Source organism: Hermetia illucens, chromosome 2, assembly GCF_905115235.1.
Source record: "Hermetia illucens chromosome 2, iHerIll2.2.curated.20191125, whole genome shotgun sequence".
Classification (NCBI taxonomy): domain Eukaryota; kingdom Metazoa; phylum Arthropoda; class Insecta; order Diptera; family Stratiomyidae; genus Hermetia; species Hermetia illucens.
In genome coordinates this window covers 181,364,321-181,388,497 of record NC_051850.1, presented here as the reverse complement: position 1 = coordinate 181,388,497, position 24,177 = coordinate 181,364,321, and the positions used below count along the sequence as shown (strand labels likewise).

Genomic DNA, 24,177 nt, shown 5'->3' with positions numbered 1-24,177 from the left:
TTGCTCTCAGCAGAGCACGCGGTGCACTAAGTAAAATCTACTCTATTCTTCGTAAAAGAGGGACTTTGCACTAAATCTAAACTGACTCTATACAAAGTCCAATTCCGATTCTTTGCTACGGAGCCCCCACATGGATCTCTTGCTCGACCAAAGCTATGAAGAAGTGCGAGTCCTTCGAGCGCAGAATTTTGAGACACTGCGTCGGCTTGTCGTACGTCGGAAAACCAAGAAGTGCAGCCTCAATACTGAAGTACAGGCGGGCAAAAGTTAAATCTCTTCGAGAGTTCGCTCTCAACCTGTTAGAAAGATTCTTTGAAAGAACAGAGAATCATCCCAATCCACTCATGAGGCAACTTTACCTGGAGGGTAACTCCACCCCATTGGCCACATTCTTAAGGCCTTGCCAAATTGTGAGCTCTGCAATAAAACCCGCCATTGTCTCTCTCTTCTTAGATTTAAATTAAGATATCACACATGGCTTTCATTCAACTTCTGCCATCTGTAGTAACTGAGGGCTTGGCGACGGGAGCGTAATCTCATTCGCCTTTTTCTGAACTAATTTGCTCAAATGATGGATTCCATAATGTACAATTACCCAAATTTTTGCTGCAGATTGCATATTACTGAATGCATTCGGGCGAATTGATCTTGCTAGAGGGGAATGATTTGCCGCATCTGTAGGCACACGGGCATGTTGCTGCAACATGAACTCTCGGAGTTCAAGGCGAGCTTAACGGCATGGGGACCGGTTCGTGGGTGGACAGCTGATCAACGGGCAATGGGATTTCAAAATTTCATTATTCTTGCTGGAGCCGTGAAGAGTGGAGTTGATTGGTTTCTTGGTGTCCCGAATTCAGCTTCGGGCATTAAGTAAGATAAGTTTTCTTTTCAAAGTAATATACTGGCTTGAAGAAGGCATTCCATCCTCGTGAATACCAGTGATTTTTTTATAAGACGAGAATTGGAAAACGCTCGGAATCGGAAAGTGAAGTTGGCGAGCAAAGGGATAGATGTTGTGGAGGCGTAGTCGGAAAGTCAGGGAACTAGTTTAACGAACGGCAAAATGTTTGCAAAAGATTGCTGCCGCTAATGAGAATTTCCTCAGTTTCTCGCTGTGGTGAAGTTTTAGTTTTGTGCTGCGCGAGACCTTCCCCATTGAGCGTGCCACATCCATAGAATATCGCATTTGTAGCCTCCAAGAATTTCTGGTCGGTGTGCGTGCGAGACATTTTCTTCCTCGCGTGTCCGTCGCTGGGAGGACCCGGAAAGGAAACAAGGAAAAGAAAAACAAAAGTCTTTCTGTATATTTTTTTGCCTTAAGTTCAGTAGTATTTCCGTATACGTATATTTTCTTCCTTCTTTTTGAGTCAAGCCATTTCCTTTTTAAACCAAAAACAAAACAACAAAACGTCTAGCTTATAGTGTAAAAAAACCGTGTAACTTTTTTCTATGATTTCATTTTTAAGGTTTTGTGTAAAACAAAACCTTTTTAGAATTGATTCGCTGTCTGTCTGTCACAGGCACTTTTCTCCAAAATGGCTAAACCGATCCGAACGAAATTTGGTGGACAGATGGGAACTATAAAATCCCTTAGATACAGCGAATAGCATGAATTTAGTGGAGTTTAAAATGGGGCTCCCCATACGTGGAAAGGTGGGATTTAATTTTTTTTCACCGGATATAGTGGTGTAGGGTAGGTTTTGGCGCGAATTGTAAAGTACATGAGTAAGGAGTCAAAATGTACGCGCTTAAAATGAGGAAGGTCTCATTTTTGGAAACTAACCAACTTAAAAATCCGAAAAAAAATCAGGGTGGTGCGTTTAGATGAAATCTAAGCTTCAAAATATGTCCCATTCCGATATCTGCTCAAATGAACTTACTAATAGTATATTACCAACTTTTAGAAATTTTCTGAAAACCCCCCTTAAGTTCATCCTAGGAGTACTACTTTCCACTAGTATAGAGGGCAGTATCATGCATACGCATGCCAAGTTTCATGAAAATCCAACTATTAGTGTTGGGACTGTGCACGCTCACGCATACAGTGAGTAACATCCTTTTACGTTGAATTTAAGGAGAGGTCCCCATACATACAAAAGGGGGTGTAAATTTTTTTTGAACAAATATAGGCATATCAAATGAAAGGTCTTGGTTAGTACTTTCCAAAGCTGGTCTTAGTTTTGACATTTGTTGGAAAGCCGGCGAATTTGGGGGGTCGAAAGTGATCATTTATTTAACGAGGACATTCTCAGAAACTGCCCAACCAAAAAATCTGAAAAAAATCAAGAGGCTGCCACTATATGGTGGCTAGGCTCCGAAATACCTTCCATACCGATATCCCTTCAAATGAAGTTAATAAAAGTATTTTACTATAATTTTCAGCTATTGGCTGCAGAATGCCCTTCAAGTTCATACTAGCTTTGCTGGAAATATAGAGCTTGAACCTACCAAGCTTGGTGGAAATCGCACTATTACTAACGAAGTTATAATAGGTCAAAATTGTCACTTCACCCTAATATATGCGTATATTACGTGTTACGTACTGATGGGGCCAAATCACACCCAAATTTCTTTATAAAAGAAATACACAAAACCCTTTATACCTGAAGCGTCCAGCTTCCGGTTTCCCGACTTGTTTTTTTTTACTGTTGTACTCTCATCTGTGAAGGTCGAAAAAATTGTTTCAATTTACACGTATTCGTTTGTCCCAAAATGTAATTTCCGAAGGAGAAAGTTCATCAAATAAGGGACCTCTTATGAACGTTACTTAAACGAGAAAAACATTCTACGTAGCACTGAAATTAATTGGTTTGTTGAATAGGTTTCCCACCTATATGTATGTATGGTGAACTAGCCCTTGGGAATAGGAACCCTGCTTTATCTACATAAAATCATCTACCTTCGGGGAAAACTTTGGCAGGATCAGAACGAACACTCCGAAAAATGGTCGTTAATTTTTCATGTGCTTCTCCATTAAACGTAGTTTGCTTCAAATAATTATATCACAGAGAGTCCTTTTTAGGCTGCAAGGTGATTTATTCAACAAATACCACATCTCGGTAGTCACTCGTTCCTTTCTGCAGCTTGCAAACACTGAAGAATGGAACAACTCATTCCCAAAATATCGTATTTATTAAATCAGCTACGGTCTGTGACGACCCTCATCTTGGGAAACCATTAGGATTAGAATCTGTAGTGGTCGACTATAGCTTTGTGGCATGTGCAACATTTCGATAGTCTTGTCCGGTGACAAACTGACGAGTGAATGCAATTGCTCATATGCAGCATTTCTTCTTTTTTTCACATTTTAGGACCCCTTTGAATTGCTCATATGCAGCATTTCTCCTTTTTTTCACATTTTAGGACCACTTAGCTTCTCCAATACACTCCTTCCAATTTCCTAATTCCCATCCCGGTATTAACTTATATCAAAGATTTTATTTTTAAAATGATTGAAAATATAATTCACTTTTCCACAAGTTTGTTACAAACCTCTCTCACTTTTTACCTTCCCCAAAATCCATCTTTATTTGAATATTCTAAATTTTAACAAATTACGATGTGACCTTTTGTTTTCAAGTAGGTAAACTCATGCCGTATATTCTTAAATGCATTTCCAATGTTTGTTTCTGGCTGGGGTGAAATGTATGTAAGGGCAAATTATGCCGGGAATTCGTTTTTGAAACGAGGCAAATTGATTATGAAAAATGTCAAGTTATTTGCTATTCTCAAAGCCAACGTTTAATTTTGTGTTCAAGGTAAAGATCAACTAAAACAAAATTAACATAACATTGAGGAGGTGAGGAAGGCAGCTGACTGGTGATCAGTTGTTCTCAGGCAAGTTTGTTAACAGTTGTTGCTGGGATCAGACGTGCGGCTAAAGGAAATAAGCGAAAGTCAATCTGTAGTGGATTCTCTTTAGAAAAAAACCCGAACAATAAACAGCAATCTTCACTAAATTACAGCCGCTGCAAACGTGTGATTAACTGTAAATTAGCATGAGGTGAAGTATCAAATCTGAGAAACTGCCCATTAAAGGGAAATTTAAATCGGTGGCGCAAGTGCTTGAAAAGTCCACAAGGGGGTCCGAAATTGAGAAGTGGAGACGAAGGTTATCATGGAAAAGTCTCTCGCAGAGTTCGACATCCGTGAATGCCAGGGTGATATGGGTGATGCATAGGATTCCGTGTATAAGCCCAACGGCCAAAGCTTCCAACAAATGTTAAGTGATTTTGACAAATTGATGGCTTGTACTTATAGTTTTGCAGTGGATATTGATACTTTATTTGCCTCCGGATCAAAAAATCCTCTTAGAATTCCATTCCAATCCACGCATTGAACTATGAAACAGCCATCTCTACACTAAAGGAACGTTTTTCCAACAACAAGCAAAAAAATACAATGATCTACGTTGATGCGATCATGGATGTCAAGAAAATCGGGCAAAGGTCTCAATATTCGAAACTGTTCCGCCGCTTTGAAAAATATGCGATAGAATGTTGACTCTTCAGGTCCAATACTGGTTCGCATGGCCATGCGGAAATTCAATACCGAGAACCTTCCATGTTCCAGAAAAGTCTACGATATTCAAAGCAGAAGCCAAAGTTTGAGGTATTATACGATCTTTATTTGAGGAGGCATCAAATACTAGCCTCGTTAAAATTACCACAGGCGTCTGTAATGAACTATTCTGGATTGGGGTGGTCAAACAACCATCTTAGGTGGCCGAAGACGACCCAGAGGGAAAAACTATCCCAAAACCTAAAAGAAACTGGCTAAGTGACCGTGAAGGTCTGCCCTCAAATACTGACGTCCCATCAAAGCCGCCGGTTGACACGTTCTTGCACCCCTCTGTGCTAGCCAGGCTGGGGAATGTGGGCACTTGAGCACTTCGATCCTTCATTTGTCATTTTTACAAAATTAACGTGTCTATATCGATGCATGGGTTCAATCAATTCAGAAAAATCGAAAACGAAATCAACTAAAAAACTTGAAATCGAAACTAGAATAGCGTTTCCTCTATGCCGAACGCAAAACTGTTCCCAGACTATGAGTAATTTCCACGATTGCCTACCCTCCATGTCACACAATCTCAAGAGAAACCGACGCTCAACACTGTTAATAGCCTTGTTTTGGTTGCGATTCAAATTTTCCTCTCGACAAAGAGAGAAATTTCATTTTTCCCCCTTCATCACGTTCGGTTGCTAACTTTGAAAGTTTTTAGGATTCAAAATCAACCAAAAATCAGAGAAAATTGGACGAAACACTTAACCATGGGAAGGTCCTCCGAGCTACAATCTCCTCAAACAAAGTTTCCAGGATTGAAAAACGGAAAATCCCGAAAAATCAATAGCAATTCTCCCATTGGTGTGAATTCGTTACGAAAAACTCATACTCTCCTTTCCACTATTATACCCCCAGAAATCCAAGAGGCTCAACTTCACAAAGGAAACAAAAGTTGCTTTTACGGCAACTTAGCGGGTTCTATTCGCCCGGATGATGTTCAACGAATCCCCCCAATCCTTCAAGTATCGGGAAGTTATCTAGAAGAAATACGAGGTGTTTACAAAATAGAAACAAAAAAGAAAATTCGCCCGAAATGACGAGCAAAATCCTTCCTCTAAGTTTGTTGCACAAAGACAGAACTGTCACTCAATTCCAAAACGACCGAAATCTCAACCAAAGATGATCTACTCTGCCCATCAGCCGTCTCTCGATCAGCCGGTCCGGGTAAATTTCGCCTTGAACTTCTCGAGTTCATGTTGCGAGCAACATGAGCAGCAGCGGTGACAGATGCGGCAGATCATTCCCCTTGCGAATAAAATCCCGCTCCCGTCACGAAGCCCCATTTACCCATTTCCCGTTTCGTTGTTGAAAAGAAAAGGTCATACATATCTGTGATAAAGTCTGGTCAATCTACAAAGAATAGGACCGCAGATCTGAACTGTGAACTCCGCTTTTCCTTTTCTTTTATTGTATTTTATTTCACCTTCAATTCATTACTATTTGTTTTCGTTTCAGATTGATGAATCTTATTGTACTTGTCCAGTTAATAATGGTTGCCAAACTTGAAGTGTGGTTTCAAATATAACATTACACAAGGTAAGCTTTTATTTTTTAATTAAACAATTGAAATAACAAATATTTATTGAAAATGTTGAAAGAAAAATTTTGGTTGAGTAGATATAACAACCGAAGAAAGACTTACAAAAAAATGAAATATCATTTTCCGTAGGTAGGTAGGTAGGTAGGTATTAGTGGCCGCTCCGAGGAGCCCAATTAGCGCTTTGGTGCGCCGTTTTGATGCCACAAACTCCTATGACCGTGACTGTTGTTATGGGAGCAGGAAGGCAAAGTCCAGCCGGCTCGGATCTTCAAAGCCAGCCCGTAGCATTCACGAAGGAAATCAGCCCTCCCACCTTGCAACTAGACATCTTTCTGAGGTCCCCAAAGAATGGTTTGCGCAATGTCCGCAGCCTGACTCTAGCCAGAACTGGGCAATCGCAGAGAAAGTGCATGAGGGTTTCCCTTCCTTCTCCGCAGCTTCGGCAATGCGAGTTGCAGGGTATGCTGAGCCTAGCGGCATGGCCCCCTATGGGCCAGTGCCCCGTGCAGAATCTTGAATGCATTTCCACGCGTCTGGTACAGGAGCTCTCGTGATCGGGCTATGTTATAAGCGGGCCAAATTCTCCTTGACTTGGCACAGCTTGTAAGCTTTCGCCATCTCAGGCCCGCGGCTGCTAGGTAGTGCGAGTAGACTTGGCCCCCCGATAGCCCCCAGCGGAACACCGACTGTATTCACCGAGGGACTGCCAAGAGCAGAACCTTGCCTGGCCAATCCGTCAGCCCGCTCATTCTCCTATATGTTCCTATGCCCGGGAACTCAGAGGAGAGTGACTTTGAGCGTGCCGCCCAAACGGTTAAGCGCGTCTCTGCACTGCCCCACCAGCCTGGAAGATGTCGTCGTTGAGTACAAGGCCTTGATGGCCGCTTGGCTGTCGATCAGAATGGCTATGTTACGCTTCGAGCTCGAATCACGCTCCAGCCATCGACAGACTTTCAATATCGCCAGTATTTCCGCCTGGAATACACGGGCGAAACCTGGGGGACCATACGACTTGGATACACCGTGTGTATTTGAGAAAATCCCCGCACCGACTCCATAGGCCATCTTTGATCTGTCCGTAAAGAATACTGTGTCATAGTGTTGCAACAAGGTCTACAGCAAAGTTTCTCGTGAAGTTCAGCTTGCGTGTGACATAGTCCGTGGGGGATGCCCAGATTTCAGGAGGTATTTCATCTAGGTTGTTCATATTTAATATGGAGGTCTAGGGGGAGGATATGCAGGAGTACATTGAGAGTATCTGCCGAGCAGGACCCCAATAACACCCGCACACGCGGTTTTTTGAATCCTATTAAGCTTCATTCTATTGTATTTTTTCTTCAAATTCTGCCACCATACAATAGAGCCGTACGTTAGGATCGGACGCACTAAAGCGGTGTACATCCAGAGAACCATCCTCGGCCGGAAACCCCATTTCTTTGCAAAGGTTCTCTTGCAGGCATAGAAGGCTATATAGGCCTTCTTAACCTTCAGTTCTATGTTCAACCTCCAATTTAGCTTAAGATCCAGGATTACACGCAGATACTTTACATTAGAGGAAAGAACCAATCTTTGTTCATTCAGCCATGGTAGATGGAATTCAGGTATCCTTGTCTTGGTGGTGAAAAGCATCAGTTGCGTTTTGGTTGGGTTTATGCTGAGTCCGCATCTTGTCATTTTCATTTTCCGTAATCGGCTTTTTTTTTAATTTGAAGTTACAAATTCTATATTTCGGGAACCAACTATCCTTTTAACCAGCGTGTTCTCAGTGCACTTCCCACGCTGATGAAGGGGGTAGTTGGTTACTGATATATGGCACTTGTGATTTCAAATAAGAAACTTTAGCCAATAAACGAATTTATGGGCGTTTGGGGAACTGTTCTCCCCAATAGCTGTTGATTGTTAAATTTAACAGCAGGATCTTCTGGAATATTACAAAGCACTCCATACACTATTAATAAAATATCTTTTAGATTTCAATTATATTACGTTTGCAGGAAAACTTTCCGAAATTTAAATTAGTCATGACTCATCGTTATCTAGATTACTTTTTCGTTTCGCAAGAGTTTGACTAAGCTGGTCGGCAGCCAAGATCAGAGTGTCTGTTTTTCATGACATTCTTAGCATTTGTCGCTCCAGTCTCCTGTCAGGTCATCAGCTGTTTCCACGGCCGTTCAATGCCGCGGCAGAGGCGAATTCTCCATTGCGTTTAGGGTTCGCACCTCCGATGTGCCGCAACAGGCGCCTGTCACGACTGTAGTCCCGATTCTGTCCTTTCTATGGGGTATTTACATTTAGGCTCAGACTATTAACCTAAATTTGACTGCACTCATCTCAAAATGTCACAAAATCAGCAAAGCCTATGGTTTGGGGCTTTCACATAACTAAAAGTGTCATCACCAAAAGAAAATAAATTTTTCTAATATTTATTTTAGCGTCCATGCTTTATGTTCCACTCGTTCCATTCATAAAGTTTGGCGACAGAATATATCTTCATTTTCAACGTATTTTACGTTGTTCTCAAAATATGATAACCAAACTTGAAAGGTAAATAAGCCTTTCATTCATTTCTATTCAAGAGCGGCCATTTCTCGGGTCCGTCTCCTATCCTAGACGTCGAAAGAAGTCTATTAAACTTTCAAACAAGTTGCTTCTGTAGAAACCCTTTCCAATGGAGTAAAATGCTATATTGGCGCAATCGACCGTAAACTATATTTGACCCATTCAGGTATTATGCCCGGATCCTTCTTGGAAAATATCTCCTGGATAATAGGGCAAGGATAAATACAAAACTTATGAATGGGATAACTTAGCCATCTTTTGCATAGAGAAGATTCCGTCGCCGATGTGTCACTGAATCTTTTTCAGTTCAGTAGGATCTTCAGTAAACTCAGTTTTGAATACAGCTCCTTGAAGGAACGGTTTGCACCTTATTATAAAACCAAAACAGAGTAAATGTTTATTTCATAGACGTCGGTCTAGTGCACATGATAACTCTTATTCTGAAGGGTAATTTCACCATAGAACATGTCCTTCTTTCATGGAAGCAGACATGACGTCTGATGTTAAAAGTGACGCTTGATTTAATTTAGAGTGGATGCTTTCTGAATAACTCCGAATTCACCCATATATGACTCCTGCACGAGAAAACTGAATATAAACCCTTACTTTAGGCCATGAAAACAATTACAGCGAAATTACGCCTGAGTATCTTTCAACTAAGTTGGCTTTTTGATTGAAATGAAACTTTATCCACGCTTGCTTATTCCCAAGGGTGAAATTTTTACTCAAGAGAAAATAAATTACTTTTATGACACCATAGGAACGGAATGGCGAAGGATGCAAAGTTATCATGTTACGTGTAATGGTAAATGTTTGCTGCCTGACACGGTACAAGGATCAGTCGTGGCGTGAAATGTTTGAAAGTATCGCATCTAAAAGATACTCAATATCTAATTACTTGCACGCTCTCATATTGATGATTTCATTTTTATATGGGGAAGGATATAAGTGCCTCTTGTGATTGAGTGGAATTGCCTATTGAATGAGCATCTGCATGGTAAAGCAATAAAGGATATATTAGATTGGTTTATGATGTGCCATAAGAAAATCCACTCCCACATATCCTGTGTAATATGGCAAAGGTTAGCTAAAAGAAAAGTGTGACCGCAGAAAGCTAACTCAGATGATTAGGAGTACACATCTGTATTGAGCTGTTCTTTGGGTTTTTTACTTGAGGTGTCTTCCTTAAACCTCGTATTATGTAAGTGATTGCCACTGTAATGGACGCCAATATTCAATTAGTCTTTTTCCAAAATTCCTTCAATAGTTTATGTGGCTCCCATAAAGTGCTATGTGGGGCACGGCGATTCAACAGTCCCTACCCACCATCGTTTTCAGTTTCTGGCTGTCTGCCTCAACTTCTACCCCGATTTTCAGAGAAGCTTGCACTCTTCTTCCATTGTTCTATGCGTATAGCTTTCATTGGTTCTCCCGTGAATAGTGGGCTCCACTGCTTGGCACAATCCGTAGTGCAGTTCACATTTTTTCTTGATATGACCTAGCCACTGCCACTTTCGCTTTCTCATCAACAGGTCCACTAGTAGTAGCCCAGAGTATCGTGATGAACCCTCCGATATGCTACCCCTATATGCAGTAGTCCAGAGAAAGGATTGGTCCGAAATTGGAATGTTAAGGCAGTGGCATTTCCAGATTTTGAACAAAACGGCGAAGGCAGATTTAGCACTGTTAAGGTGTCTAGCAATATCAACCGAAGTGCCACCGACGTGTCTGCAGAAACAATACGGTCCTGATCTAGAAATTGATTGACGCCTTCGATGATCTGTCCATTAATGCAAATAGGAAGAGTAAGATGACCTGCCAGATAGATCATTGGTGCTTTGGTATTCATGCTCAACTTGACTCTGTTTGCTTTTTTCGCCAAATCTCAAACTATTTAACCAAAGTCCGTGAATTAATGGGAGATTAGTCGAAGTATTTGAGGAACGATGACATGAAATATTGAAGCCCTCCACGCCCTCTGCCATCAATAACGAGAAGAAAGATTGCGTGGATCATTCAAGATACCCTCTTTCCTTACGTTGGCGAAACTTTCTCGCTGGTTTGCTTTCTACCTATCAAGCTTTCGAGGCGTTTTAGGGTTATTTGAGCTTATATCTTTGCAACCGCTGAAGACGTAAAAATATCCCTTCTTTCGAGATCCGCATATTATGGTCGCAAGAGGTGGAATTTTACTGGATGCTTCACGATTCGTCACCACAATGAACCGCTTCTTCTACCTCCTCAGCGGCTCATCATCGTGGGTGTAAAGCCTATTTTGAACGTCCCCCACAGGACCATCGAGAGGCCTACGAGTATCTGCTAACTCTTTTGTGATGTGCTATATGGTGGCGAAATAATTCCTATTTGTTCTACTTCGTTAGTCAGAAGAGTTGACTAACGTAATGGTTCAATTCTTTCTATTGCCGCAAGCATTTACCCTGAATTTCTCGTGCTTTATCAAGGTCATGAAAGTCTACCGCGTCGCACTCATCCCAACACGCAATCATGAATAGAGCTCTCAACTACCTACGCTCATTGATCATCTATCGTCCTCCACGTTTCCGTAGTCAGCCAGGCCTTGGAACGTCCTTTTGCAACATGACCGGCAGTTTCATCTGGAGTAAAGACAAACTCACTTTTAATGGTGGCCTAATGTCATCAATGCTCTGGGATGAGTTGTTCAGAGAATGTGCCATTTGTACAACAACAAAATTTTACCACCGCATATGGACCAGCAAGTGAATGTAAGTGACTGTCAAATGGTAGTCCATAGTTGATGCGGACATTGTACCATTCATGGTTTCGCGGTATGTAGACCATTTCGTCCCCCTTTTTGTTCCCCATCGAACTGATGAAAGATTCAGTTGCTTATATGTTGCATTTTTCCAACTATCTAATATCTTTAGGGCCTCCATTATATACTTTTCAAATTCCTTAGGGTTTCGGAGTCGTGTATGATGGGGATGGAACATCAAACACTACTCCGAAACCCTGAACCTATTTAAACATTATTCATGATCATTAACCTTTTCTTTTGTTGTTTTCGATATAAATTACATTGACTGGCCGTAAACATACCCATGCAAATACGAGTGCATTTTTACATAGCGGATCGTCTCAGGTAATTGAGAAAATTTTGGGAATTTATCTATTACTCCAAAGCAGCTGAATGCACGCTGCGTATAGTACTGAAGATAGTTTTTTTTGTCTCTGTCAGGCGACCAGAAAATATTACCTGGAAGGGGTAAACACGTTTCTATCTCGTTGGTGGAAACGCCGGATTCCAAATAAAAAAGTCACTGCTGGCATGACCGTTCCTAACCGGGGTCGATCAGGGGTAGTGTACATTTCCAATTTTGCTCGATTTTGGTCAGGTTCATTGGATGTAGATTTTTCGCGACGCCTTGCGATTGTAGTGTAACACTTCCTGCATTTTTTTAATTTGGGTCGCCTTCCCGTTCAAACGGAGTATCCCGCCGCGACATTCGATGATTTTTTTCTGCCAATTTTTACGATCCAAGGTTTTCGGAAATTGGCATTTTTTCTCGATTTCAGCTATGTCTTCGGGCCTTGGATTTTCCGCGATATCTCGCGTTCTCAGCTCGGTAGCGCGTCAATTACTGCAAACTCTGTTGAAAAATTAGTAAAAGATGAGAGGCACACGTCAAGTGAGCTAATTTAAAGACACCTCCACGATGTGATACTAACGAGATCAGTTAAGAGAGAAAATTGCAAGGCCTAAGAGTTTCTGCTGGATTTCTAAACCAGGGGATGCTGAAAGGAAGAAACGTCTGGTCTGTGGTTTTCCTTTCACCTTGCTTTATTGTTTCATTTGTTGTGACCCTCCTTCTGATAATCCTAGGGTAGAGGCAACTCAGCAGACGCTGCCTCACCCCTGCTCTGGGAGCAGCGTGACCGAAGTGGTTATAAGGTGGTATTTGCTCCCTTTTATTAATTCAAAAACACGTCATGTGTATGAATTATAACGAACAGGCGTCAGCTGGCCGAGGCTAAACTAAAATTTTGTTTAAGAATCGAGGAATTCCTAAGTCCATCCACTTAATGGCGAACCGGACCAGATCACCTGAAACCGCATGTCATAAATTTTGCAACTTGAGTGCTTGCTCAAGCATGAGAGTCCGGTCCGCCATTAAGTGGATGTCGGACTTGCCACTGCCTTGGACGGAACCGCAAGTCATACATGTTAGTTAATGCTTCCCCTTTGAGTTTTAGCAGATGACTGCAAATCGGAATGATTTTGCTTGCCCCTCATTGACTGCTTACATGAGTGGGGGAGTTCGCCTATTCAACAGTATCGCGCCGGCTGCGTTTGCAGACTTTAAGAAAACTGGCAACATTTTTCAGGGCAGAGCGTACGCAGATTCTTTGTTGAGGAAAACCTTAACGAGGTTTCTTCGTCTAGAATATAACGAAGCTGGTCTCCTCCTTGTCTACATATAACCAAGAGCATTGCTCGGACTTTTTTCAAGATAGCAGTTTGAAAAGCAATGTCCAAGTTTCACCTCTTAGTTGCAACTTCACCCTTCAGAGCAGGTTTGATAGTGGATGACCAGATGGCTCCTGTCACACGATTATAGAACCACACTCTTAGTGCGCTAGTCTGTCAGTCTCTTATCAGTGATGTTCATGCCTTGCCCATATCAGGAGTATTTCGTTCAGTCGATCAATTTTTAGCAGGAACTAGTGACAACTCCACATCTATTTAGGGCTGATAGTACTCTTTGGTTCTCGGAGCAGATTCTAATGGTTTAACCCCTCCAACGTACTTATGCTGCCAATGAAATAGAATGTACCTCCGTCTGGAATGTAGTTGTCATTTTTCCAAAAGGTTAGACTAATTTCAATTTTCTGAGTGACTCTCAAGCCTGATCCGTCTTACGGCATAAATCACTGCGAATGAGATTCCACCGTTGACAGTCTTCAGCGGAACACAGACTGTGTCCAGAGAAGGACCGCCAAGAGCAGAGCGCCGCCTGGCCCGTTCGTCAGCTAGTTCATTCCCCTGAATATTTGCGTTTCTGCACTGACCCACTAGCCTGTAGGATGTCGCTGTTGAGTACAAGGTCTTGCCACTTGGCTGTCGGTCAGAATGGCTATGCGACGCTTGGGGATCAAATCATGCCCAAGCCATCTACAGGTTTGTAGTATTGCCAGTACTTCCGGCTGGAATACACGAGCCACTCCTGGGAGCGGTGCGATTCGGATACCTCGTGTGTATCCGAGGGAACTCCCTCACCAAGTCCACAGACCACCTTTAGCTTTTTGTACGTTTCCCAATCTTTCTTCCACGGATTGGGAAATGGAGCAGATGAAGCTTGTGCAAATCAATGCGTGATCGGACAGCGTGAGGCACCATGTCATAATCTGCTTCGATAATATCGATGTCTTCTCCTTTGACCATTTCGAAGAGAGTGGACTCATTACCAGAGTTGAGAACCCATGTTTCGTTTCCTACCAGATATTCCTGCAGCCGATCCGATCATGTTGGCGATAGAAAATCCCCAACAGATATGGTGGGCGTTGACATCATGTCCTGCTATTACCTCCATGCCTCAACTATTAGCACATTATATAGCTGAAATGAATCGTCTACTTTGTCCTCGTCATAGGGAAAATAAACGATCATGAAAGACTAGGTTGTTAACCAAAAAAGCCTGGAATTTTATTGAAACCAGGATGTACAAGCGGGTCTAGCGTTTCCGCTGGCATACACAAAGCCAATATTTCGGAAATTTAAACCTTGCTTTCCGGACCAAAAACCGACAGCTCTTTTATGTGGTATATAGACGTTTTTTGGGTATTGATCCGACAGCCGGTTTACAATGCTACGAAATTTGGTTGGAAAATATTGCATCTCGCTGCACGACCCCTTTATTGACCTTCGGAGCTGACACGTCTAACTTAACAGCGCTAAGCTTGGGTGGGGCCGATTGCCTGTTTGTCCGCTAAGGTTCTTAACTTCCGGTTCAGGAATGCCAATGGTGATGAAAGTTCCTGGCCCTCTCTTCTACTTAACTGACTAGAAGCATCCAGGTGGAGGTATAAAGGTAGTTCCAGAAACTGAGTTGTTCTCGAGCCTCAGCATCAATCTTCCGGAAAAGGTAGCTGTTGATCGATGCCAGCTCAGCCATCCTCTTTAGGGTTAGTCATGCAGCCTCCCACGTTTCGTTGAGGGAGGAGTAGTACTGTCTGAGCCAACCGTTAATGCTTTTAGTCGATAAAGTTTAGCCACGTTATTTTAAGGTATACAACTATCGACCCAAAGTTTGATGTCTGCCGAAACCTTAAGAAACAGTCGCAAACGTGTGGATAGGGTATTAAGCTTCGCTTTCGTGGGTTTCCTAGCGCTTCTAGGCAATCTGGCACGTCCACATACTTGCCAAATCTCAACAAACCATCGTAACGCAAACGAATGGATAGGGTTTTTGGCTTGGCATGTGTAGTTTCACTAGCGTTTGCCGCCGATCCGTTCGAGTGTCCTTTTTTTTAGGCAAACCGTTTGTGCACTGGTGGTCTAGTGAAAATGTACTAAGCTTCGGGGAATGTATGTGCCAGATAGAGAGTGGTGTGAAATGAAGTTTGTGAACGAACCTTGCTGACTTGGAATGAACTTCGCCAACGTTTATTCTGTATTGCAATTGCAACTCACCTTGCACGTTTATGGCAAGCGGCAAACATGCGTTACCGACTTAACACCAGTGACAGACGTGCAACCAAGTTTGTCAAGGAAGTTGTTAGTTGCTGCGAGATTGCGCATCTTTGGGAAAGCTGCAGTTGCACGCTTGTGGACTAGTTGCATTTGGCTGATCAGGCTATGGCAACTTACCCATAGACGTGACATCTCGCTACAACGAGCAGCTTGCTTGACATCTTGGTACCAACGTTGTGACTACTGACACTTGCAAACGATGACAATGTTTGATACGCAAAGTCAAGGTAAATATTTCTTAAGGTTTGGAGCTTGCGGCAAGCGGCAAACGTGTGGAGCTGGCTTTACCGCTAGGGAGAATTTCCTCCTGAGCTGCCCGCCCCGCAACTGAATGAACTACTGTCACCATAAAAAACCTATCCATAGGGTTTGATAACATTGACTGCAAATGAAGGCTTAGCCGTTGCCGGTCGAGTCCTTTTTGTTGATCATTGGGTTAATAAGTTGATTTCCTGAGTGGACCTATGCCGCCCTAGTTTGCTCTTAGCCGCAGTTACCTCGCACGATCCTTACCCTTCAGTCAGGTGGTTTTTCCGAGGCTTTGTCTTTGTTTCACTGTCAAAAGTAGGTCGATTTCGGCAGTGTTCCTTTTTGCCGATGCAAACTATTTGAAACTGGAGGTCACCTGCTACTCAAAGTTCACCGCCCGCTGTCATACCTCAATTTATCCTGTGACCAATTAGTCTTGCCATGGCTGTCGCACCTTAACCTTTTTATTGCGGATTGGGTGCAGGTTTTATCTTTGCTTCCTTGAAGGATCTACCTTACTGAGCTCCCTCACCATGGCAAAGTGTTGGTCGGACAGCCAAACATACATTTTTAATTAAGAATCATTTTAGGAATGACGCTGTAAAAAGGAAATAGCCTCTAGCCACGTAGCTATCAAAAAATTATAATCCTTGAACAAGAAAACATCATATTTAAAGCCCTAACCTTCCTTCTATTTCTGAATAATAAATTCTGCGGTTGTTTCCACTCAAACCAGGTCCTGAAAAAATTGCGCCGTGAAAAAGTACTCGACTCATTTAGGGAGCCTTTTGAACTCAGATAATATACAGCAAACCTGTCCAAATTTCACTCTCCCAGACAAAAAATTATGAAACTCTATTTTCGCTTTGCAAGGAGCTATAAAAAGTGAGCTCCTTGTAGAATTCTTCCAACAACTTTTAGCTCTGTCCTTGAACGATCCCAAGGAATACCTGCAAATTGGTCCCGCTCATATGGAAATTTAGAATTGTTAAAGGAAGCCTTATTTTTTCAAAGGACTTTCTTCATGAAAGAGGAAGAAGTTCGTTCCTTGAAAACAAGTAATAATTCAAAAAGAGACGCAACTGCCACTCTCCGCCACAACAACCTTGGAATTATGTTCCTTAAAAAGTAATTAAATATTTTTGTTTGTATTTCAATATTTCCGAATTCACATTTCCTTCGATTGTTTTCAGGAGAGAGTTCGTCGTCCTGAGCTGAAAAGAACTTGAGCCTTTTTAATGGTATCAAAGACATTCATTACTAGGACTTAATTAAAATTTAATGACGCTAATTTGCTAGCGGAAAACAATCTCAGACGAGTTCTTTACTGTTTCCATTTAGGACTTCCAAACTTTAATTTTGATTGCCTCAAAATTTAATGAGGCCAGCTGCATGGGGCTGTAAATCCATTTCGATTATTTTATAATTTCTCATAATTAAGTTTGACAATATAATTTGTAAGTGTCCAACTTGTGATGAACAACAAAATGACAAAGAGTGCGTGACCTTCAACTCGGATCAAAACTTTGGCTACTTGTCCTTCCTACAAGAGGTCACGTTGGAAAGACACCTGAACTGCCCTAGGTAAATAGAGGAAGTTTATCTAACTTTTCTTTAAGGACATCAATAAATTTTGCCTCAACAAAGTAAATCCACCTTCATCGATATTATGGGATGGTTTTTTGGGGAGTTATGCCAATTCCAGCTGTGGTCCTGATTAAATGATTGAGTGGCATGCCTAGTGGTCATCATCTGGGAGCGTTCCCTTAAATTAATTCAGGGAAAAATATTAAATACTTTATTAGGCCTTCCCAGATATTTATTGAGCCACCAATCTATTTCTTTTGCATACAATATCTCCCGGTTTTTTTCTTATTTTTGACTGAAAAGTTGAAGGACAATAGGTAACTGATATCGTTTTTGTATCCTTGAGAAAAAGCTCATAGAACATTTTCGATAATAAGCTTCGCAAAACTTGAAAGAAGCTCCAGGAAAACTGCATTCCACCGTGGGGTAGGGAGTCACGTTAATTAAAAGTAAAGTCTATTTGCAGTTGAGATAGAACATTGTCAAGGTTAGCCTAACAAATTTGATATTAGGTTTCTTTGCTTCTGCCCTGAGCACATCCCTTGTTGAACATGCTTTCTTTTTTCGGGCTCAGTCCAGACTATGTAATTAATTTTCTGTGAACTGTTTATGGTCACTAACCTGAAATCTGGCGGTGAAATTTGAAGATGAAGTAGTCAGTTTTCCTTTTGTATATTTGCTTTTTTCTGTGTCAGTCCTATCCAGGAATAAAAGATTTCTCGTGAAGAATGCACATTAGTTAGGAAAACGAGAATGATTATGGCATGTAAGATTAGGGCTGAAAATAGGGAAAATAGAAAGGGGGGGGGGGGGTGGGCGGTTGAGTTAGGTTGATGAAATGCATTTACATACAGACAGCCTACCAGCAAAAACACCCCTTTGGGGCATCTAGGGCTTTAACCCGGAACCGTTTGGCACATTAAAATGGAATTAGCGAGCCTCATCTATCATACTTTGGCATCTCTCCTATACATCTCCCTCTTTTCCGTCTTGCTTCGAAGGCCTTGAGTGTAACATGCCAGTCGGTCCCACGTGCCCTCGCTCTGCATCATGGCTTCAATTATAGCGTCCAGGGATGCAAGACAATCTGCCATCAAAGCGGGTGAAGGTGGGGGAGGGAGGGGAGGGTCCTCAAGAAGAAGCTGTGGCATGCATCATCCACCATGACCTTGTACTAAATCTTCTTCTTCTTCAGCCTTTGTCCCGTTTACAAGCGGGGTCGGCTGGTCGTGATCAGTTTCGCCATTTGGCTCTATCGAATGCCTGATCTGGTTGCAATCTCGAGGCTTTGAAATCCCCATCCAGCGTATCAAGCCACCGTTGTTTCGGCCGGCCTTTTAGTCGTTTACCATCGACCTCGCCGTTCAGACCAATCTTGGCAAGTGAATTCTTGCTCGATTGAACCATAACCGCACGTCTTTTAGGAGATGCACGATCCATCTACGCCTCAATTCTTTTTTCCAAGATTGCTGCCATACGAGAGAGTACGAGCTCCCTCTTCAAAAGCGACAGTTTCCTTTTCTGAGAATATATAAGCCTCCGTTCGGTAACATGGAGAGCGATGGAAATAACTCATGTCATTCGGCAAGACCATGATTCCCAACTGAAGACGGAGGACTTTCGGAACACTTTCCTTGATCAGCACAACCACTTCGGTTTTCTCCAGAGCTGAGGAGAATCTGTGCTCAGCTATCCATCTGCTTACTAGCAGCATCACCATTCCCAGTTGCGCTGAGTTTGCTCAACAGTACGTGCGATAACCAGTGCCACAACATAATCCGCGTATCCGACCAACTGCAATTCATCAGGTTCCCTTAGTATATATGCATAAAGCGTTTAATATAATATTGTTTTTCGCTGTTTTAAATTCACGTGAATTTGACAATTTTGTGCTGCTCTAACTTTGCCAATAAAAGTTGAATTTCCACCAAACTTTTCAGTTTCACGATATTATGGCCTAACTGATACTTGTTTTACAAAGTGCTAATCGAGACCTTTCATTTCCTACTCTATATCAACCACCACTCCGAGGCGCCGAGCCTCAGACCATCTTTAATCCATCGGCGAAGAACACTGTATTATAACGTTGCAGCTGCCGGTCTTCCACTCTGCCATGGTTGGAAAGTCCATAGCAAAGTTGCTCGTGACGGTCGGCTTGCGTGTGGCGTAGTCCATGGAAATTTGCCCAGATTACCCAATTGCTGCGTTTCGGAAGTTACTATGCTCGTAGGACTTTACTGGCCAGCATCCGCACTCACGTAGTCCGACAGAACCCCACGTTACTACGTATTTAATGTGGAGGTCTAGAGGGAGGAGGTGTAGGAGTACATTGAGATTATCTGCCAGGCGGAACTACAGCGCCTGCACACGCACACGGATGGGAGGTCAAACAGCTGTGTACATTCAGAGAACCATCCTCGGCCGGAGACCTATTTTCTTGCAGACATAGGAGGCTATACAGGCCTTCTTAACCCGATGTTCTATGTTCAATTTCCAATTTAGTGTAGAATCTTGAATTACACCCAGATACTTTAGATTGGATGAAAGAAGTAATCTTTGCTCATTGAGCCACAGGAGGCGAAATTCGGGTACCCTTGAGTTGGGAGTGAATAGCTTCGGTTCCGTTTTGGTTGAATTTATGCCAAGCCTACATCTTGCGGACAACGGACACATCTTTCTCAACCCCCTTCCATGATGTCACCTATAATGGAGGGAAACATCCCTGGCACTTATATAACCAACTCGTCGTCATAGGTCACCATCACCACCCCGCTCCTGTCCAAAATCCATGAAATTTCGTACACCACTATGAATCAGAACACCGGAGAGATGACGCCAACCTGGGGCTCTCAGCCCAGACTGAATTATTCGGGTTTTTAGCATTGTGTTAATATTTCCGTTCTTAAATGCTCTCTCAACATCCAGAAAGGTTGGTAGAGTATAATTTTTGTACTATACTGACCACTTAGCCATGCCAATTACCGCATTGAAAACGTTTCCTGTGGATTTTTCTCTGAGCTAGGCGTGTTGGGATTTGGAGAAAGGCATTCTCTCCATAATCGTCTTTAAGAGATCTGTCTTGATTACAAGACTCTCTAGGGCTTTCAAAGGTGACAAAGGTGAGGCTAATTTGTCGAAAGTTCTTCGCGGACTCATGGCCGTTTTCGGTATGACAACAACTCGTTCGCGTTTCTAAGACTACGATACGCATCACAAAGAAATACAGATTTGATAAATTTCGATAAGCCACTGCACAACCCTTTCTTGCTGCTTCTGTATCATGACTGATATTATGCCACTTGGGTCCGGGGATTTATATGCGGAGAAGCTGTTATAGCCCAGCCGATTTTATCCTCGGTTATTACCGATTTGATGGTCTCGGACGGCTAATGTGGCTACTACATTCAAAACAAGGCTCTGATTCACAGTCCTTCTTGCTTGCGGGTGAAATGCATCTGAACCAGTAGCTCCAGGGTGCCACCAAATGATTCCGTGCCGGAGCTTTCCCACTTTTTAAGGAAGGATGGGCTCCAATGCTGCCTGGACAGAATCTTACTGAACTCAACAGATTCGCTGGTGTTTTGAATGTACCGAAAACAGTCTAACCAGGACCGCCTCTTGACAGTCTTGATGGCTCATTTGTACTTCTTCAGACCACCCTTATATATAATAATAATCGTTGGCGCAGCAATCCATATTGGATCAGGGCCTTGAAGTGTGTTAGAGCTCTTCATTGAGAGCGTTACGGTACATTACAGTACACTGTGGGAGACAATGTGGTCAGCATTGCACTCGCCGGAGATTATTACCTTGATTTGACTCAGGTACTCATTCACAGCTGAGTCAACTGGTATCCGACATCCAGTCACGATAACAAATTCCATTGCCCCCAGCAAGATTTGAACCGGAAACTTCTGCTAAGACAGCCCAGCGCTCTAAGCACTTGAGCCATCCGGAGACCGCCCTTATATGGCTGGCAACTTTTGTTCCGGTAGTAGATGTTGTAGATTTCTCTGGCCGGCTTCCAGAGGCCTGACAGATTTTCAATTCTCCAAGGAGGCAGTGTCTTCCTGCTCTATTTAACAGGGCACGAGACTATAAAAGCAGTTTCAAATGTTTTTTCTAGAGCCCTGATTCTAGACTCCAGTTCGGGAGAGACGAGGAAATTGCCTGGATGCTCTCCTCCATAAACTTATTTTAAAAATTTGGACAGATGAAAAATTACCTGGCGACTGGTGCAAAAGCGTAATTTGTCCTATACACAAAAAGGAGAACAAACTTACCTGTGACAATTACAGAGGCATTTCATTGTTGTGCACGTACTACGAGATCCTGACGGAAATCATCCAAGCTAGGTTAGAGCCGTATACAGACAAATTAATTAGTGAATACCAATTTGGCTTTCGAAAAGGACGCTCCAGAATGGATCAAATTTTGACGGTCAAACAGCTACTGGAAACGTGCTATGAGTTTAATTTCGATGTGCATTAGCTCTTCATGGACTTCCTTCAAGCGTATGATAGCACCAAACGACAAGTACTATATCTTATCATGCGTAGGTTCCGCCTACCAGGACAACCGGTACGAATGACCGAACTGACGATGGCTAAGACTGAATTCCATGTAAAAGTGCTCGGCAAACTAACGCTATGCTTCGAAAGGAATTGCGGACTAAAGTAGGGAGATGGACTTGCTCCCATGCTTTTTAACATTATCCGCAAACAGGAGTTAGGTACCACAGAACATTGCTCTATAAATTTTCCCATATCGATAGATTTGTGTTAATATTAAAGTCGATACAGAAAAGTGTGCAGACTCTTAATCGTGACGATATACTCTCTAGATTTGTTCCGCTCAGCGTCTCTTTTGTTATGGAACAAATTGTAATAATTGCTTTGGAACCCTTTGAAGGTTCGATCTCCTTCAATCCAGGGCAACTATATTAGCGCGATATTGATGTCTTCCTCTAGGAGGAGGACAAACAGATTAGCTGAAGCATATTTCGAGTACTGCGGATTTATCTGCGCTATCCTCAGCACGATTTAGTTGAATAGGGGGCTCCTCAGTACCCGTCGATTCATCAATCCTCGTTTCCTCCAACAGTTCGTTGGCGACGCCAAATAGATCCAGGTCGCTGTCCGGTTTCGCTCCTGTGGAACACTTTCACTTTTCCGTTCCTGACTCCGAACCGTACTTTGAAGTCTTTCCACTGTCTCCGTTTATATACAATAGAAAAGCTTAGCTGTTCGCCTAAGGTTCCTTTTCCTTGGTAACTACGCAATCGTCCAAGAGAATCCTGGGCTTTTGAAGGCGCAGATGTAAGCAACCGGTCCCCTTAGTATCTCCTCGTAGGGTTTGACTTTAAGTTTTGCGCCGTCCCAGGCGTTGTTGATCTTATTGACGTACGCAGCATTAAAGCCCCTCGAGAATTGGTATTCGCATGCTATAACATGGAATACACGGACCACCTGAGAGGAATCGAAGCACGCCACGATTTCGTCTTTGTCGTTCAGGAGATGCTCGATGACCATCTCCAACAGCCTGGTCACAACACTAGTCCACACCTCTGGCGCTAGTTTGCCCCCAGCGTAATCATATCAGTCAGCGCCACACCTAAGTGACTCCTGGCTATGTCGCTGAAAAGTTTCGCAATTCGTGGCTTCTCGGCTGGCTGTTGCTGCTAACCTGTTTGCAAAGGTTGCTTCGCGTCCAGGCCCTTGCACACTCTGGTCCGTTTGTGTTTTTATTTGAGACTGTCGCGCAGTTACATGCTTAACAAAACTAGCGCTAGTAAGTGGTTTGCATCTGACTAGCATCTGTCCTTTTCGCATTTTCATGTAATTTGGAAGGTTTATGGGAGAAACTCACCAAAAAATGCAGGAAGCCGAGCCGAAAGTGGGCTCGAAATAGGTACCAATGCCCTGAATGCCGCAAGTATCACTGGAGCCGCGGAAGCTATAACCAAGGGACCATGCTAGTCAGGAACAACATCATGGAGCATGACCGGCAGTAAGAGAAGTAGGCCAAATAGAATTTTTCAAATGTGTCCTTGCAGCTGGGCCTTACTAACGAAAGGAACCCGGTCAGTTCGACTTCTTAGCTGCCGATGTTTTCCATGCCATTACTTTGGCTTTCTGGAACCTGAAGTTCTCTCGGTAGGGAAACACGCTTCCTGCTTAGCGGTTCTTATTTCAGGTGGACATTAGCAGCATTAGTGCGCTCTACACTGGGCGTCATCCTAACACGTCTAAATGCTAATTAGCCATGTGGCCGCTGACTTGACTGACAGCATTCCCAGTTTTTGGGACCAGTTGAACTAGCACAAGCTAAAATCAATCAATCAATCAATTTTCCAGTTATGACCAGTACGAGTTGATGCAGAAAAGGCCACAACAGCCAGGTAAAAGTTTCTATGGGTTTTTGAAGCTATGCACAAAATTGCGGAACGGTTGGAGTTTTCCATGCCGGGACCGGATTTGGTTGAAATTTTCCTGCGTGTGCTACTCCCACCAACCCAAAGGGCTATTTTCTATCTTCCTGTTCCCACTATCTTCAGACTTTGACAGCTGGTATTACAGCACGACAACATAGAAACTCGCCTAGGTAATTCACCTCAAGCAGTCACCGAAGCAGCTCAATGATGAGTCGAGGAATCGGATTCCGCTACTATTTATGGGAAGGATCAGTTACAACTAGAGGATCTTCTGGTGGAATTTGTCGGCTCACGATGAACTGTCGCCACTTTTATGATCGTCCATGGCAACGTGAACTTTTTGGTCATGCTTCCAAAATGGGCCGCGTTTCTTAGAGATCTGAATTATCCAAAAGGACCCCCACATTCCAGAGCCTGGCTGGCACGGATGCGTGCAAGCAAGTATCCACGGAATATTTCAAAGGAGTTTCAGCATTTACGGGAGACTTTCACGCTCAATGCCGCCAAAATCCA

General features: G+C 42.9%; 1 protein-coding gene across 1 annotated transcript in view; it reads left to right on the top strand.

Moving 5' to 3' along the window:
* LOC119649915 (prolactin-releasing peptide receptor) overlaps positions 1 to 24,177 on the top strand; it is a 214,270-nt gene that overhangs the window by 115,644 nt on the left and 74,449 nt on the right. Inside the window, exons 2-3 of the mRNA XM_038052317.1 lie at positions 6,022 to 6,098; positions 23,927 to 23,932. The gene's annotated coding sequence lies outside the window, so the exon portion shown is untranslated. The remainder of the gene's footprint in view (positions 1 to 6,021; positions 6,099 to 23,926; positions 23,933 to 24,177) is intronic.